The sequence below is a fragment of the Epargyreus clarus genome, unplaced genomic scaffold (genome assembly GCF_041222505.1).
Source record: "Epargyreus clarus isolate Ecla_fem2 unplaced genomic scaffold, WU_Ecla_fem_2.2 ptg000024l, whole genome shotgun sequence".
Classification (NCBI taxonomy): Eukaryota; Metazoa; Arthropoda; class Insecta; order Lepidoptera; family Hesperiidae; genus Epargyreus; species Epargyreus clarus.
The window spans coordinates 11,229,774-11,249,735 of NW_027332231.1; the positions used below are offsets into that span (position 1 = coordinate 11,229,774).

A 19,962-nucleotide genomic window follows, 5' to 3' on the forward strand; every position below is an offset into this window, starting at 1 on the left:
ATTCTTCCATTATCTCTTCTATTATTGTGGTCTCTCTTACTAATGATTTACTCTTACTAATGACTCATTCCATTCCATTTCCATAAAATTCTTGCCAAATTAGGCGAGCTAAATAACTTCATTAAGAACTCCAATTAGTTCCACATTTTGACAATTAGTATAACTTTTATTTAATTAGTATAATTTTTAATGCCTTAAATTTTAATGAATTTTCATTCTTTTAACTTACCTGTACCCAGAAGTAATTTTAAGATATTTAATATATACTTAACAGAGGATCGATTATGGAACTCTCTACAAGTAAGATACAGTAACCACAACACAACATCACACATTCTTATATGCATTCAATTAAATTTTTAATTAAAGTTTATAAAGTTTTCACTTATTTAACCGACTCCAAAAAGAGGTTCTGTATTCGTCCGCTATGTATGTAATAGTATGTATGTAAACTTGTATATCCGCGAGTTTCTCAGAAACTACTGATCCAATTTGGATGGAGATTTGGTTATTTAAAAGCATATCTAACAAGGAAGGTTTTAGTATAAAATACATTAGGGATTTTTTGACAGTTTTTCCTGGAAAACCGGGAAAACATGTTATAATATTGTAATGTTAAACACAGTATGACCGTCCTACATGCAATATGTGTAATTTATAAATTATATGTAATTAATTTGGTTAATAAACTTAGATAGTTGTGTGCAGTGTGACCTTAGATTTAGAATATTTTAAGACAAATACATCTTCACATTACATTCTTTGTTTCATTTACATGTAGGTAATTATTATTGCGTTTATTATCATCTATTGTATATACATATTAATAATAATAAATAATGGATTCTATTACCCCCGAATAGTACCTACTTAAGTTATTTATAAAGTAAAGCATAAAGTCGATCTAACTGCACTTAGTTGAGAACTAAGTTTCAAAAAGTGTCTTAAACATTTTAGGGTTGCTAAAATTTATAAAAAATCAGCTAATCATTACGCATTCCTTTTTTACACCCAAATGTAGGTACCGCAAAGAAAGAGATTATCCGTCAAAAATGTAAACCACAGAGCCGGAAAGAATGTGCCTTTTTAATCAGACCTCTGCATTTTTGAGGCTTTACTTATTATCTCGTTTTGTGGGGGTCCTAATTAACAGTCTTCCGAAAAAAATTGAGTAAAAAATGCTCATTGAAGGGAGCAGATTATTTTTTAAAGATGTAAGGTTTTTCTTAAAGGTACGACAGAAATAATAAAATATGACTTTATAACTAAGCTTTAAGATTAGCAGCCTGGCACAGGTCACATAGATGACCGAACGCTGCACCGCTGCCTCACGGAAGTTTACAACACCTGTGGGCAGTGATCCCACTGAGGAGATTGCCCAGGTCCCACGAGGCCCGAAAACCCTGCGCCATGCGGCGAAGTCACGCCGCGGCATTGGACGACCATTTGTTGTTGTTTTTAAGAATAGCAGCGTATTTTTGCAAAAGACTTAATGTATTTTCTTAAAAGATTTCTCTATCGATTTTTTTATGAATATTTAAAACTGGTAGAAACTCTTTTTGGTTCGACACCGAAGGCATCTCTGCCAAATAACAAAACGTCAAACGCTGATATTATGCTAGTATAGAGTCACTTATATGAAGCGTTCCACTTAGTCCCCAGGGGAAACAACAGGATGCACTGCTATCTATGGCCGATCTTAGGTAATACTCTTATCCTGATTTAATTCACAATTAAAATAACTTACCCCAAAATCCTTATAATTACTACCCGATTTAGGTATGAAAACACGCTTACCTGTAAATAAATAAAGACAGGGATTAGTTAAATAAAGTAAAATATTTTAAATTAACATTTTGCACTTATATTTAGTTAATAATCTTAGTTTTCAAAGTTCAAGGAAAGACGGTAAAAAAGTATATTGTCACAATACCCTTACCAGGAGTTTTTACGTTTCGACAAATATGACCTAATTCTGAAATAATCCGCTAGGGGCGCTGATTGGAATTTGTATGGGCAAATACGTAAACAAATACCAAAACAACCACATTTGTCGACACGTAAAAACTCCTAGTAAGGGTAAAGAAGTACTCGTATAATTTGGACTGAATTTACCCGTCCACATATACAATACCACCATTTTTAACCGAGGATTCTGAAGTCGGCGCTCATATTAGACATGCTGTTTACATCGTTATCCAACGAAATATATTGAGCGCCGACTTCAGAAATATGTACTAAACCAACATTTATTTCAATTATTTTTTACTTTGTAGTGACATAGAAGTTGGTTGTATTTTTGTTAAAAAAAAATTACTTTATAGTGACATAGAAGTCGGTTTTATTTTTTTGTTAATTTTATTTTTATCTTCAGTCTACTAAATCAGCTTATACTCGTCATTTAAGGTACAGTCACTCCTCAAATTTTATATGCCACTCAGGTAAAGTTCCCCATAAATTATTATGATTATGACGATAAGCGAACTAAGCCATTACATTTCCAGCACATTACACTAGTCTAGACCTAAGCTTTCATTTTCGCTTGAAATAATTCAGATAGTCACCCTTTGTCTCAAACAAGCGTCTAGACTTTCTTATGGCCTAGTTATATATTCAGTACATTAAACTTAAAAATTCCGCTTTCAAGGGAATTTTGAAATAATATCTTTATATTTATATTTCTTATGTACGTGTGTATGTCACTGAACTCCTCCTAAACGACTGGACTGATTTTGATGAAATTTGTTGTGTGTGTTCAAGGGGACTTGAGAATGGTTTAGATTCACAATTTAGTCCGTGCGAAAAGATTTTCTTAATTAATTTTTAATTCGTAAGTAGTTCTAGAATCGGAAACTATGCATTTGATCAAGTGATGATCTTTAGCATAGTTATTGTCCAAGAGAATATAGAAATGAATCGCGTCGCCATAGCAAATTGTATGACTACACCTGGTCGCAACAACTTGTAGTGGACTAGCAGTTGGCGCGAATTATAGCTATATTTTTCGTAACACGAGCGAGCAGACAAAATATTGACTGATACGACACGCGTCTGACACGTTTAACGTCACTGTATGCCATATGAAATTTGTGGTAGTAATAGTAATTAATGGTAGGTAGATATGATTAATAAATAGAAATATAAAAAAATATGACTTGTTAGCCAATAACATAGCCATAATAGACACAACAAACATAACAATCTATAACGTAATCCTTATCGATAATCTGCTTAGTTCTCAGGGGTAACGGCGCATCTGTAGCCGACCTCAAATCTAATCCTACCTGGGGTTACAGATTTACAATATAATATCGATTATTTTAATCGATATTAGTAAGGATTTAATCGTAAACTATGCATTTGATCAAGTGATGATCTTTAGCAAACTTGTTGTTCATGAGCCCACGAAGGTTTCAGAGTTGGTACGACCGATTTTCGCCCGATGGCGCCACTGTCATTCCAATAAAGGTACGAATTTTCAGTTTTATGTATGTTAGTATGTCATATTATTTTCTTTTAAACGTGAGCGAAGCCGCGGGCGAGAAACTAGTAAATAATGAAATACAACGTTACATATACAAAATAACATATTTATAAAATTGCAATCAGTTCCAATGATATTATAAACCATATTTTCTCTTCTTTAGGTTCCTGTAAAAGCCTTTACTTTTTACAGGTCATAGGTCTAATAAAGTAATATATTTACAACTCTAGTGGCAGCAATGTTCATTTTTATATTTACAACAAAAGGTCTTCGGTTCCCGAGGGAACATTGCGTCCTCGAGCTAGGAATCCTGAAGAAAGTAATTTTGGGAATAAGGTTCCCAAGAATTTCTTACCCAGAAAAAATGTAGTTTAATAATAATAGAGTAGCAATGTTAATAACGAAAGAAACTATGATGAAAGAAAAATAATATACATTTTGGCAAGAGATCTCCAAATTCAAATTCGAGATTCGTTCTAAAATGGAAAGTAATAAATTCGATACAAGAAACGAATATTTAAAAACTTTTAAGATAAGTTTGTTTCATAAAAGTTTGAAGTATTTAAGAGTCAATATATTGTGTGGATATGCCTTATTTTAATAATCATCCAGGTCACGATTAGTTGGACTCACTAGTCACTAGCTCCAGTTAGGCCAAATAAAAATCTTAATAGTCGTTACGAAGAACTTGTTTTTTATAATAAAAGAGTAGCAGTCGAGCATGCAGTCCAGCAGGTGGTAAGTGGGTACTGCCACCTATGGAAATCTGTAACCCCAGGTAGGATTAGATTTGAGGTCGGCCACAGATGCGCCGCTACCCCTGAGAACTAAGCAGGAACGCCTCAGAAAAGTATACACACACAGCTGCGATTATCACTGCTGTTGTTAGGCAAAAATAGGTGTGGCGGTGGTGCCGCCGAAGTCGAACCACAAAGGGTTCTACCACCTTCAATACTCCACTTAATACACAAATTAAACTGTAAGGCATAGTTTTTATTACTGCAACAGTCTGGACACAGAACATCAGGCAAAACTTCCACGAAAGAATCAAAAATGGGCAATACCTAAGTTTTAATATTTCCCCGAACAAAATAATGAAAAAACTTGTCCTGCCGTAATGTTTGTTCGCGCCAGTCTTATGGGAGTTCGTCCATTCCGTACAATCTCGACAAGTTTGAACAACAGTAAAATAAGTTTGTTATTATCAGTTTTTCAGCATACTGCGCTATTTACTGCTTAAGTAACTAACGTTCTGTTTTTTAGGTTCTTAGAAGCAAATTTCTATCGTACTTTTTTACGTCTTGATGATGATGATAGTGGTGGTAGAAGTGATTATGATAAAGTTGATGTCACCACCAATGATGATGATAGTGATGATGATGAGGATACAATCTCGACAAATTTGAACAACAGTAAAATCAGTTTTTCAGCATACTGTGCTATTTATTGCTTAACTAAAGTTTTTATTATTTTAGTTTCGAGGCGATTTTTTATGACTAGATGATGATGTTAGTGATCGAGCTGAATATGTTAATGGTGATGATGATGGTACAATGTCGACAAGTTTGAAGTACGGTAAGATAGGTTTATTTTAATCAGTTTTAATAGTAAATACCCTGTGTTATTTACTGAAAAGCTCGCCAGAGGTAAATAGGTAGATTCGTTAAAAAACTTAATGACCTCGGTTAAAGTGTGTGTTATACAACAAAATAATGTGATTTTGAAAAAAAAAGACTTGATTTTTTAACTACAAGAGCCAAAAAAGAGAATTTTTATTCAAAGACAAAAATAGATAATGGAACATTATAAAGCGTCAGTATTGCAGATTAACATTGGAAGTTCATAGACAATAATATCAAATTATTTTGCCACAAGCCAACAGTTTTAATAGTACGAGTAATTTTAATGAGAACAAAATGTCATTATTTACTTCCAATATTAGTCAAATTATAAAACAAATTCATATAATTGCTTGTAGTAAGGAAAGCTACAATGAAAACGAAATTTCCGTGCGCAAATAGGTAGTTTTTGGAATATACCTTAAAAAATTTAAACTCATTCGTTGTATCCAGACCGAGGCACGCTACGCTGCGTTATATAATTCAGTATCGTGTCCTACATACCGAGATATGCCACTATCCTCTGCTTAAGGCCTGCTCATTAATATTTACTAATCTTTGGCCTCCATAGTACCAAATTTAATTATTTTTGAGGCAATCATTGTGATTCTTCAAAGTATTAATTATCACTTGCAATAACGGTGAAGGAAGCGTGAAGAAACCTACACAATTTTAAATTAAAGAAATTTAAAGCAATTGAAGCCAAATTTGTGTGAAGTCTACGAATTCCCACTTGGTCAGCGCGGTGAACTATGGCCTAAATCTCCCTCACTCTGAGAGTAGGCCGGTGTCCAGCGGTGGGACAATAATGCATCAACGATGGACACGGTCGAGAGTTACTAGCGTGAATAATGAAAAACAGTCCGATAATAAATGATTTGAGCTTGAGTTAATCTTACTCGTATGCCCATTTCCATAATTGGAAACCATTGTTTCCGGCTTATTTGTGACGTGCTTTGTCTCACGCCTTTTAGTCGATTTGGAATATACCATACCATGCCACTCTCTACTTATTAAAACAGTCGGAATCCACAAAGAAAAATCAAATTTGCATAGCGAAGAAAAAAGCTTCGCTTTTACATTTCTTCCGTAACATTTTAAGCTCACTCGTTACCTCTGAGCCGGGGTCACAGGCTATGCGGCGATATATAATTCAGTTAGGTTTTACGGGTCCAACATATTTTCATATACATAGTTCCAACATATTAAAATATTCATTCTACTTCCGATGGTTTTGTAAATTGAGTATTATTTAAATTGCATCCTTCTACACCATTGCCCCCAAAACGCTATTTGCATTAGCATTAGCATTAGTTTCATTGATGTCAAGATCATGAATATCATTATCATCAGTGTTAATATCACTAACGTCATCATCATCATCTTTATTAAAACTATCATCATCGCGAACGTTATAACCATCATTGTCATTATCATAATCACAATTTCTATCATCAATATCCTCATTTTATCGACTGGGACACGTACTCAAAACGTTGAATAACGCATTTATTGCCATCACTCCCCCTTATCACCATCCCCCTTTGCGATCAATTACAAATTTGCATGAGCGACAGGCAATAAATACCCTACCTTGTGTGGAACTCTTTTGCGACTTAAACATAAAATATATGTGTTTAATCGATCAGACGCCCCCCGACCAGGTGGACTGATGACCTGAAGCGGACGGCGGGTAACCGCTAGATGCTGACGGCTCAAGACCGGTCGGAGTGACGCAGACTAGGGGAGGCCTATGTCCAGCAGTGGACTTTTAAAGGCTGATAGATAGATAGACAGAATCGATCAGAAGGGATTCAAAAATACAATATATTATTCCATAACCACCAACATTTACAATAATACATCTTTATCCACTAATTTATTATAATACTTTCTTAATAAAAGACATTCATAAGTTATACGAGCACAAAGACGTTCTATAACTGAATGTTTCAAAAATATAAAAATAGAATAAGTGACGTAAATTGTCGACAGCTAGCAATTATGTGGTCTATACATGAATTAGTGTGATGTGACTGTAACATATGGGATCACACAACACAATGCCGTATATATTTGAGTATAACATGTTATTTCTCTTAAATTGTCACCGAGGTGATATAAATTACATGTCAGGATTTCCGAAAAACAGCCGTTTCCGTGACATTTATATCCCGCGGGACGCGTCAAGTGGTGTCAACACTAAGATGTTCCCGTTCAATTAGATAACAAAGGAACAAGGAAATGGAACGCGTTAAGCACGAAACGGGCTTCAAAATTCCAATAATTTGTTATTTTATTTTATCAATTTTACGAAATTATTGGAGTTTACTCCTTAAGAAACGATTTGAGTTATAAGGCCCGGTACGGAAATTTTATGAGGAGTAAAATCAAGTGTAACACGAAAAGTTGAGGCGTAACGGTAACCAAAATATGAATCAAGAGTGCTTTTATTAATTTAAAATACAGTAAGTTCAAATCCCATATGAAAGTAATTATTACAATAAAAATAATTAGCAATATATAAAACATTAAAACGTCATTAACTAATTTGTTTACATTTTTGCATAAATTAAGTTATAGGTTTGATCATTTATAAACACTGTGAAAAATATGAACATTGGCGCCATAATATGATTAACAATCTTTTATGAACGTTTTTAAAGAAGAGTAACATATAAAATCAGTAAGCAATTGAATAAGATATAATATTAGCAAAATAAGTTTTTAACATAAAGAGGCTTTTGTAAGTTACTGATATATTAATTTAACTTATAAAAATGGATGCATTATTGATCAGCACCATCTATCAACGATAAACGGGCAAAATCAAAACAGTATTATTTAATATTTATTACAGAATTATTGCTAATGAATTATGTTCAAAATAAGTTATATAAAATTAGCAATACGTTTTGAATGAATTCTAGAATTATAAAACATTCAGAAACAATCCAAATTACATATAATAACATGTTTATTGAGTCTCATATAAATTTCATCCGTAAATTGCAACAAGGATATTTTATAGATGGCAAAGAAATTATAATTATTAAGTTTTAAGTTATAAAACGTTTAACATTGTTTTAAATATAAATAATTATATTATATTAAAATTTACTTTAATATAAACAATTATATTAAGTTACCATTATAATATTTGGAACCAAAATACATAGATTGATAAACTTGCAAACTTACAATTTATAAAACTTGCCACTAGATGGCGCTATTTTATATTATTTTGTAACATACTTTATGTAATACGCATTATTGAAGTAATATAAATAATCCGAATAATTACAGATATATGTTTGTTTCTCTTATCATTTTAGCAGATGCGTTCATTTACCTACCCTTTTTTCTATTCGATATATATCATAATTATCATTCGTAAGGAGTAAACTCCAATCGTGCGTCGTAGCTGACACACACACACTTTTTTTTTTTTGTTTTTTTCTCATTTATAAGAAAAATACTTTTGACTAATGTGAGTTTTTATTAAACGTGCCTATTTAGTGTATTTATTTCTACCTAATAACAGCAGTGTTAGGCGCTGCTGTGCTCAGTTTTGAAGGGTGTTGTAAGGGACTTATACTTTTCCGAGGCGTTCCAGCTTAGTCCTCAGGGGGAGCGGCGCATCTGTGGCCGACCTCAGGTAGGAATATCTAATCCTATCTGGGGTTGATTACAGATGTCCATGGGCGGCAGGAGCCACTTACCATCAGGTGGACTGCATGCTCGTCTGCTACTCCTATATTATAAAAAAAAACATTCTTTAGTATATGTGTCAAATCCTGCAACTGAATTTGCAAAGAATTAACCCCAGTCGGTTAAGCTGAAATTTTGCGAGCTCGTTTGGTTTGTACAATGCAATTACTCGTAGCTTAATGACGTTATTTAAATCCAATATGGCGACGCCCCAAAATAGCGAATCATTACACCCATAATCTAGGTATGTAAGTTATATAAGTTTTCTGAGAAAAATACGAAAAATCCTTTTTATTAAAAACATTTTTAATTTGAGTTTTTTTCTTTTACTCAGTAAAACCAGCTAAGTTCTTCAGTTCTTTATACTTTCCCAAGTGTATCAAAGTAAAGCGAAGTGCCTTGTGAAATCCGCATGACCATAGCGAACTAGAATATTCGCGCGGAATCCGATTACAGTGCCACTGAGCAAAATAAACGGTGTTTATATTGCACACTGTGAGGTGGAATGGAAAATCCGTTCAATTGTATATATAGTTTTTCAGCATACTGTGCTATTTACTGCTTAAGTTCTTAGTTTTTAGTTTCTTAAAAGCAAAGTCCTCGCAAATAAGCATTTACATCTTGATGATGGTGATAGTGGTGGTAAAGGTGATTATAACAAAGACGACGATGATGGTGATACAATCTCAACAACCAACAACGGTAAAATAGGTTTATTTTTATCACTTTTACCATAGAAAATACCTTGGGTAATTTACTGAAAAGCTTGCCAGAGGCAAATAGGTAAATAGGTAGATTCGTTAAAAACCTTAAAGACCTCGGTTAAAGTGTAACATACAACAATATCAAGTGATTTTGAAATAAAACTACTTGATTTTTGAACTATAACAGCAAAAGAGAGAATTTTTATTCAAAAAATACGAAATATCATTTTTTATGGAATACTTTTTTAATTTAATTGTTTTTTCTTTTACTCAGTAAAACTAGCTCAGTTCAGATCTTTGTACCTCCCCAAGTGTATCAAAGTAAAGCGAAGTGGCTTGTGAAATTCGCATGACCATAGCAAACTAGAATATTCGCGCGGAATCCGATTACAGTGCCACTGAGCAAAATAAACGGTGTTTATATTGCACACTGTGAGGTGGAATGGAAAATCCGTTCAATTGTATATATAGTTTTTCAGCATACTGTACTATTTACTGCTTAACTAATGTTCTTAGTGTTTTAGTTTCTTAGATGCAAAGTCCTCGCAAATAAGCATTTACATCTTGATGATGGTGATAGTGGTGGTATAGGTGATTATAACAAAGACGACGATGATGGTGATACAATCTCAACAACCAACAACGGTAAAATAGGTTTATTTTTATCACTTGTACCATAGAAAATACCTTGGGTAATTTACTGAAAAGCTCGCCAGAGGCAAATAGATATATAGGTAGATTCGTTAAAAACCTTAAAGACCTCGGTTAAAGTGTAACATACAACAATATGAAGTGATTTTGAAATAAAACTACTTGATTTTTGAACTATAGCAGCAAAAGAGAGAATTTTTATTCAAAAAATACGAAATATCATTTTTTATGGAATACTTTTTTAATTCAAGTTTTTTTTTCTTTTACTCAGTAAAACTTGCTCAGTTCAGATCTTTGTGTACCTTCTCTTTGTGTACCTCTGTGATACCTTCCCAAGTGTATCAAAGTAAAGCGAAGTGGCTTGAGAAATCCGCATGACCATAGCAAACTAGAATATTCGCACGGAATCCGATTACAGTGCCACTGAGCAAAATAAACGGTGTTTATTTTGCACACTGTGAGGTGGAATGGAAAATCCGTTCAATTGTATATATAGTTTTTTAGCATACTGTGCTATTTACTGCTTAAGTTCTTAGTGTTTTAGTTTCTTAGAAGCAAAGTCCTCGCAAATAAGCATTTACATCTTGATGATGGTGGTAGTGGTGGTAAAGGTGATTATAACAAAGACGACGATGATGGTGATACAATCTCAACAACCAACAACGGTAAAATAGGTTTATTTTATCACTTTTACCATAGAAAATACCTTGGGTAATTTACTGAAAAGCTCGCCAGAGGCAAATAGGTAAATAGGTAGATTCGTTAAAAACCTTAAAGACCTCCGTTAAAGTGTAACATACAACAATATAAAGTGATTTTGAAATAAAACGACTTGATTGTTGAACTATAACAGCAAAAGAGAGAATTTTTATTCAAAAAATACGAAATATCATTTTTTATGGAACACTTTTTTAATTCAAGTTTTTTTTCTTTTACTCAGTAAAACTAGCTCAGTTCAGATCTTTGTACCTCCCCAAGTGTATCAAAGTAAAGGGAAGTGGCTTGTGCAATTCGCAAGACCATTGCAAACTAGAATATTCGCACGGAATCCGATTACAATGCCACTGAGCAAAATAAACGGTGTTTATATTGCACACTGTGAGGTAGAATGGAAAATCCGTTCAATTGTATATATAGTGCAGGAGTGTAGGCAATTTGCATTTTCTGCCTCTACATAGAGTTTGCAAATACATAATTTTCTCGAATTTGTTATCATTTTACTCTATTTAGCCGCTGTAAAACTGATAGAGCACTTAATTGTTCGGCTCCGGAGTTTTTTTTAGTATATGTCACAGATGCTCTGCTATCTTTGAGGAATAATTTGGAACGCCTCTCTTATCAAATACCACCAGTACCACCACCATACCAATTTCTGCCTTCCAACACCAATGTTCGCCAGTTAAGTCCAATCCATTGAGCTGAAATTTTGCATGCACTCTTCGTTTGACAATTAGCTTAGTGACGTCAGTCTAAATCCAAGATGCCAGGACTCTCCAAGATGGTGGATTAATTATTATTTTTACTCATTCCCATGATATAGATATGTAAGAAATTAAAGTCTTTTGAGAAAAATACGAAACATCCATTTTATGGAAAACTTTGTTAATTCAAGTTTAATTTCATTTTATTCTTAAACTAGTTCAGTTCTTCAGATCTTTGTACCTTCCCAAGTGTATCAAAGTAAAGCGAAGTGGCTTGAGAAATCCGCATGACCATTGCAAACTAGAATATTCGCGCGGAATCCGATTACAGTGCCACTGAGCGAAATAAACGGTGTTTATATTGCACACTGTGAGGTGGAATGGAAAATCCGTTCAATTGTATATATAGTGCAGCAATGTAGGTAATTTGCATTTTCTGCCTCTACATAGAGTTCGCAAAGCCATATCTTTTTTTTTTATAATATAGGAGTAGCAGACGAGTACGCAGTCCACCTGATAGTAAGTGGCTACTGCCACCCATGGACATCTGTAATCAACCCCAGATAGAATTAGATAGGTCTAAGCTGGATCGCCTCGGAAAAGTATGTCTCCCTTACCACACCCTTCAAAACGGAACACACCAGCGCTTAACACTACTGTTATTAGGCAGAAATATCTTTGCATTTCAAGATTTTACTCTAGTAGGTAATCCGTATTTAAAGCGGCAGTACCCTTGTTAGTTCGGAGGTACCATGCACCACCGCCACACCTATTTTTGCTTTATAACAATAATGTTTTGCCTGGCTAAGATCGAAACTTGACCATTACTGCCTACTACAAATTATAATTAAATAAATAAATTTCTATCCTTGATACGATAGGATAGGTTGATTATTAATAATGGGCATTAACTTGAAAGTGTTTTATCTTGAGCAGAGGTAGAAACGAATATGCGACCGACGAGATTACTACATGTGCAACAGATACCACCTTTTTTAATAATACAGAAGAAGCCGACGAGCAGGCAGTCCATCTGATGGTAAGTGGCTACTGTCGCCCGTGGACATCTGTAATCACTCCAAATAGGATTACATATTCCTACCTGAGGTCGGCCACAGACACAGCAACAACACGTCAGCGTTTAAAACTACAGTTATTAGACAGAAATAGGTGTGGCAGTGGTGTCGCTATTGGAAGCACACAGGGTTCTACCTTTATACCACTTCGTTTGCTACTATTTCACAGAAAAGCCTCAGTTCAAACATAAATCACGTCAACCGTACTCGTTTCAGAGTTTCAATACGCAGCCATATTTCATTTATATTTCAAAGCATCAACGGCTATTTATAGTCCAGTTCTCAGTTTAATTTTTATTTGCGCAATGATAGAAAACAAGTTTTATTTTTAACTGTGAGTATATTTCACTAGTGAAGGTTGGGGACGCAGACGAAGTAAATAAATAGACTCCTAGAGCAAGTCATAATAACATTAGATCTAATATTTTCAGTAAGACTAAAATGTAGAGTAGTGATGTGACATAGCTATAAGCTATGTAATTTCCACATCTTAATGAAGCATTAGAGACACTTATCTTAGTTACAGTTGTTTTAGAGCTATCGACGTAACGTATCGAGATTCGTCTGGGCAGGTATCGGAGTAAAAATTTTAAATCACAAATTATTTCTCACAAAGTGACGTTATATTTTACTTGTCACTTGTGATTATAACAATGACGTCATTACTGTGACGTCACACTGATAGGATGGCTTGGTCAGCTTGTTTAACATAATTGGCTTTCAGTTGGCTGACTGGGATTCGCGGCTATCACTGCTCTATCGCGGATTAGGCCAAAGTCCACCGTGCTGGCCAAGTACGCATTGATGGACTTCAAATACCTATGAGATTTTTTATAAATCTATTTTGAAATTAAATGAAATATATTTATTTTATATAGGCCAACGGCGGCACTTACAAATTATCAGTTACAATATTTTCTTAAACTACTACCGGATCGGAACGCGACCTCTACTGAGAAGATCCGGTAAGAAACTCAGTGGGTTTGTCTTTTTTAATTTTAAAAATAATTATTCTCTTTTTCATTTTCGTTTATCATAACCTAAATATCAAATCATGACATATCTATTCCTTAATTAATAATGCGCACTTACACGCATCAGTCAAAAAGATCATATGAGAAGCCATGCGAAATTATTTTTGCGAAAACATTAAGTAATAGGATATCTGTGGTATTTAAGAATTTATGCAATTTATGCAATTTCCACATCTTAATGAAGCATTAGACACTTATCTTAATTACAGTTGTTTTAGAGCTATCGACGTAACGTATCGAGATTCGTCTGGGCAGGTATCGGAGTAAAAATTTAAAATCACAAATTATTTCTCACAGTGACGTCATATTTAACTTTTATTTGTCACTTGTGATTATAACAATGACGACATTACTGTGACGTCACACTGATAGCATGGCTTGGTCAGCTTGTTTAACATAATTGGCTGCTATTGGCTTTCAGTTGGCTAACTCAGATTCGCGTCTATCACTGCTCTTGCTACATTATCATCAACCCATTACTGTCCCACTGCTGGGCACGGGTCTCTTCTCTGAATAAGAAGGATTAGGCAATAGTCCACCGTGCTGGCAATGTGCATATTGGTAGCCATCAAAAACCTTTGAAAACTTTTCTAATCTATTTTAGATTTCTCAGTTATGCAAAGTTTCATCACGATATTTTCCTTTAACGTGTAAACAAGTGATAATTAATTGCTTATTGCACATAACTTTGAAAAGCAGAGTTGCGTGCCTGGGCTTTGAACTTCGGACCCTTCGATCAAGAGGCCGAGTTTCTTATCCACTAGATAAAATTCAAGCCTAATAAAAATACTGTGAAACAATACACTACCAGTTACCCAAATAAGCGCTCAATATTCAGAATACCGACTCCATTGTTAGTTACTCGTTGATCAAATCTATATCCCTTATTATGATAATGTTCGCCAAACTTCGCCTCTATTTGTATCCTATTTTCTTTGGCTGCATATACCTTTTTACTGTTATTAGGTGTTACAAGTAAACCTTATAAATAGCGAGTGTGATTTCGGTATCTCATGGACTTTGCCAAGATTATTATCTGAATGTAAACATACTGTTTGTGCGGTGAATGAAGAACGTAATTTATTATAACTGTGCCTCGTGGATTCATCCGTGTTAATAAAAAATCTCTTTTATTTTTCGAAATTATATATTACTAGCTGACCCGGCAAACTTTGTACCACCTCAAAATCTATTTATGAAATATATTTCATATAAAATATAGCCTATGTTACTCGTGGATAATGTAGCTTTCGAATGGTAAAGAGTTTTTAAAATCGGTCCAGTAGTTTTTGAGCCTATTCATTACAACCAAACAAAGTTTTCCTCTTTATAATATTAGTGTAGATTATAATCTAGCCTATGTTAATTGGGAAATTAAAATATATATTAATGAAAAAAAAATGAAATCGGTCTAGTAGTTTTTGAGTTCATTACACACAAACAAACTTTTCTCAATCAATTTTTAATATTTAATTTTATTTTTATTTTTTCAATATTTTCTCTTTATACTATTTGTGTAGACGAGGTGTGCCTAGCCTAGGTGTGTATAACTAGTAGGCTATGTTTCTCAATATAACATCCGCTAACTGCCAGTGAAAGACCATCGAAATCGATCCAGCCGTTTCGATGTATAGCCTGAACAAACATACAAAAATTTGTGCAATTGATTTTTCGTCATAAGTACCGTATATTTGTATTTAGTAAAAAACTGCTATTTTGATGTAACAAACAGACAATTAAATTTGTTATAGATATTGTCAATTACCTTGAAGAGGGTAAGTGGGCACTTGGCAGATAACGTTCTATCTTCTAGGATAAGATCATGACTAAGCACTCCAGTAGTTAAATCGTAACTTGTAGATGCAGGATATTAAGAAAATCTAATGAGTTTTATGGACAAGATGGCACCCGAGGGTTTTGCGACCCTACAAACTTGGATTTAGCTTTTGTTATATAATATAGGAGTAGCAGATGGGTATATAGCCCCCCTGATGGTTAGTAGCGCCTGTCGCCCGTAGACATTTTGCAATCAAACCCACATAGGATAAGATATTCCTATTTAAGGTCGGCCACAGATGCGCCGCTACCCCTGAGGACTAAACTGGAAAGCCTCGGAAAAGTATGTCTCCCTTACCACACCCTTCAAACCAGAACACAGCAGCGCTTACTACTTCTGCAAATAGGCAGCAATAGTCGAACCACAAAAGGTTCTACCAGCTTCAAACCTTGGTATCCAACGTAAAATGGCGTCTTCTGACTTTTGCAAACCAAATGTAACATTTCAATGTACTATTTAGATTGTCATTTCTCATTATATACAGATTCCATTGTACAATATATTTTCTTCAAGAGATGCATCGTCTATTCCATCTCGTTACAGCAAGAACTCAAGAAAATCTTGTAAAATAGATACTTGTTAGTTCCGTTTTATAAGATGAGATGTATGTCTGAATCTTAGATTGGGTCATGTAGACTAATCTCGAGCTAGTGGGATCGACAAAGTATTTTGTACCGTCAGCAGAAATGATAAGATTTTATTTTGTATTTTTTTTAATTTTTATTTTTGTCTTCAAGAGTGTATATAATTACCGATTTTATTTATTTATTTATTTATTGCCTTTAGGGGGCGAAATATTATATCAAGTACTCCATGCTTCTAGACAATTGTTGTTATTTTGCAAGGTAAAAATATAGTGAATTAAGCTGAATGGAAATACCGAAACTTATTACACAAATCGTATATCGTAGTTGTAGTATAACTAAGGTGGTATTTAGGTAACATAAAACTGTTGAATAAAAATAGTTAAAAACACAAGCTTTTTGGTAACGACATTTGTTTTTCGTATTCTTCTTAGCAAACCCTTTCATTTGATTTGAAAAATAATTAATCCGTCTTTTTGAGGCGCCCGCCATATTGAATTTGAATTACGTCACCAAGCTTTAATCTTGGATTAATAATGGATTGCTAATCAAACCAAATATGTATTCAAATTTTCAGCTGAATCGGTTGAAGTAAACTAGTCCAAAATTTAGTAGCAAGTTCGCCCTCACATACATATTGTACTGGTTCGGTTAGTACAAATATAATGTAAATCGGTCCACTACCGTCCTACCGTACTAGTACTCGTATGTATGTTTAGTGTCTAATTATGAGCGTACTTACTAATACACTACACATATGAATTAACAAGGCAAGTTAGATGCCTGTACCCTTACCATAAGTTTTCAAAACATTCCACAATTTTACGTTACGTTTACTCAATCCATTATTCTGATCCGTTCGCTTCAGTAGACTGAGTAAAAGTAACAATATGTCGCAAAAAAGAGAGACAAAACATAAAGCGCCATTTTCTCAATTTAAGCATGTAATGTTACGTTACTGACACTATAGTTCTGATACAATCCGCAAGGAGCGCTGATTGGCATTTGTATGGGCAAATACGTAAACAAATACCAAAACAGTCATATTTGTCAAAACGTAATAACTCATGGTAAGGGTACTGTAAAAACCACGCACGAACGTGTATGTGGGCGTTGCTTTACTGAAGGTCGTTAAATATATTTTTAGGTTGTATTGGTGACAAACTTTTTAAATAAAAGCCTTTTTAGCTACGGTGTGTTGTTAGAAAACTTTGGTGTTCTATGAGTGTAAGAGCTTTTTGATATTTCGAAAAATCACTTCAGATTGGTACTTTATACTTCAAAAGTATAACCATGCTGCCTCATATTATCTCACTGTACTGTATAGTAGATATTTTTCTGTGTAATAATGTCTTCAGTTACTTCCGGATATCTTTTGTAATTAGAAATGGCATCGAAGTTAGCTTTACATGGCATTACATAAGATCTTTTAGACTGATGTGTTACCAAAAGCGTGTGCACTAAGTCAAATGTCTATTCAATCACTCAATATATGATTCTTAACGCATATTCCTTAATACTACTAATATTCTATTGGTTAATGTTTTCGCAAAAATAATTTCGCATGGCTTCTCGTATGATCTTTTTGGCTGATGCGTGTAAGTGCGCATTATTAATTAAGGAATAGATATGTAATGATTTGATATTTAAGTTATTATTTTTTCATACATAATATACTTACATTTTAAATTATTTTATTTGACACCGGATGACATCTTGACTTTTGCGATTTGCTTGTCCGTCTTACGAATTTTCGATCAGGCCACGTGTCCTGACGCGAGTTTAACATCACAAAAAGTGCACAACGCCGCTAAAAAAGCTTTCACTTCAAAAACAGTATAATACCGTAAATCTTACTTAATATTACTTGTTATTTAGTCTAATGTCTTCACATCAGCATTACCTTGCATACTAGTAGACAAGTTGGTAAGTAAGCCAATTTTCTACTCCTCAACTCACCTGAGGTTCAAGATGCTGAGTTAGAGTTGTAATTAGCGCAGTTTGCCCTTTAAGTTTTCACGCAGAAATCTTACGTTGAAAATTTTTGTGTTCTATTTTTGCGCTTTCAAAACTACTGAATATAAATATATTTTATGTCCCACGGTTGGGCTTTTTTTGAGGGAGGGCTGGAAAGCAATCGTAGATCGATTCGTGGAAGTGGTAGAACCCTCTGTGGTTCAACTCCGCGGCAACACCGCCACACTGATTTCTGTCTAATAACAGCAGTGTTCAACGCTGTGTTAGAGTTTGAAGGCAGGCATATTTATCCAGTAGCAACACTTTTTGGCCAACCTGAGCTAGAAATCTAATCTCACCTGGAGTTAATTACAGATGTCCATAGGTGGCAGTAGCCACTTGCCATCAGGTGGACTGCATGCTCGTTTGCTACTCCTATATATCCTATGTAAGCCAATTTTCTACTCCCCAACTCATCTGAGGTTCAAAGAACGGAGTTAGAGCAGTAATTAGCGCAGTTTGCTCGTTAAGTTTTAACGCAGAAATCTTACGTTGGTAATTTTTGTGCTCTACTTTAACTTTTACGGTTTCGTAATTGCTTTTAAGGTATATTTTTAGTATATGTTGTATATTGTCTGCAACTCCTTTTACGTAAGTGCTGTGGATAATGTTTTTCGAGCTATATACGTATGTACGTATGTATAGTCTGATTCATAATTAGGTGTCCAAAATGTAAACAAAGGTGTTGACCTATCAAGAAAATACGTTCAAATGGTAGTTTCGTATTTTTGTCAATATTAAAGTAATACAACAATAATAAAATAATATTCTAAATAAATGAAGATCAATTCACTTTTTCTGATATTTACGAGTATATTACCTCAATTTCGTTCCATACAGTAATAATTATAAAAAACAAGGATTATGGTAGAAAATGAAAATGTGACAATGGTAACACAATCGGAATCCAAAACATTTCTTGTGCAGTCATTTTTATGTTTCGTAGCTGATGTTATTCATTTTCGTCATTATGATCGAACTCGAATGTTGTCTCGTTTACATAGCGCGTTTGTGAAATTGTTAAAGTTTTTGTTTTTTGTTGAGTTTGTTAAAGTTTTTGTTTCTTGTTAATTTTGACAGGGACATTTCTTTGCTTACATTTTGGACACCTAATTATGAATCAGACTATATGTATATATGTATGGTTTATCTTTCACGCCATACAACCCAAACGGCTTGATGGATTTCAACACTAAAGGTATCGTTGGATTCGTCTAAATTGTGGAAGTAACATAGGTTATACATTTAAGCAGTCCGGTTTTTGTTTTTACAATAATCGCTAGTTACAACTCTTGAAAAGCCCTATAACATGCTATGCTATCGCTACTCATTCCCAAAAAAAAAACAAAATAAGGAAAAAATCTTAAATACTTTTTTTCTGACTTTAAAACTAGCAGCTGATTTACAGTCCTCTAATTAAACCTTTTCAAGAGCCCTATGTCAAGCTATCCTATCGCTACATCAAATTCGCAAAAATGAAAAACGGGGAAATTCGCAGCGCTTTTTTTGCTGACGGTAAAACTAGCAGCTGATTTACCGTACCGCATCGTGTAACGGTCGATGCGGGCCGATGCAGTCGAGTTAAACGCCCTCTGACGTATCTCATGCACATATTTCATCCATTCAAGCTATGCTGGGTCTGATATACCCATAACCCGGTAACTGAATCAAGTAATAGCAGAGCCAGTAGTATAAGAAGGGTTATAAAAGGGGGGTTCAGTCATTTCGGATAATTAAAACTGCAACTAAACTGTCCTGGTTTATAACAGTTAAAGGAATAAAGGTTAGCTGATTTGATAAGCATTTATAAGAATATTCGCCAAAT

General features: G+C 34.2%; 1 protein-coding gene across 1 annotated transcript in view; it reads right to left on the minus strand.

Moving 5' to 3' along the window:
- Trpm (transient receptor potential cation channel, subfamily M) overlaps positions 1 to 19,962 on the minus strand; it is a 308,502-nt gene that overhangs the window by 234,599 nt on the left and 53,941 nt on the right. The gene's annotated exons all lie outside the window — the stretch shown is intronic.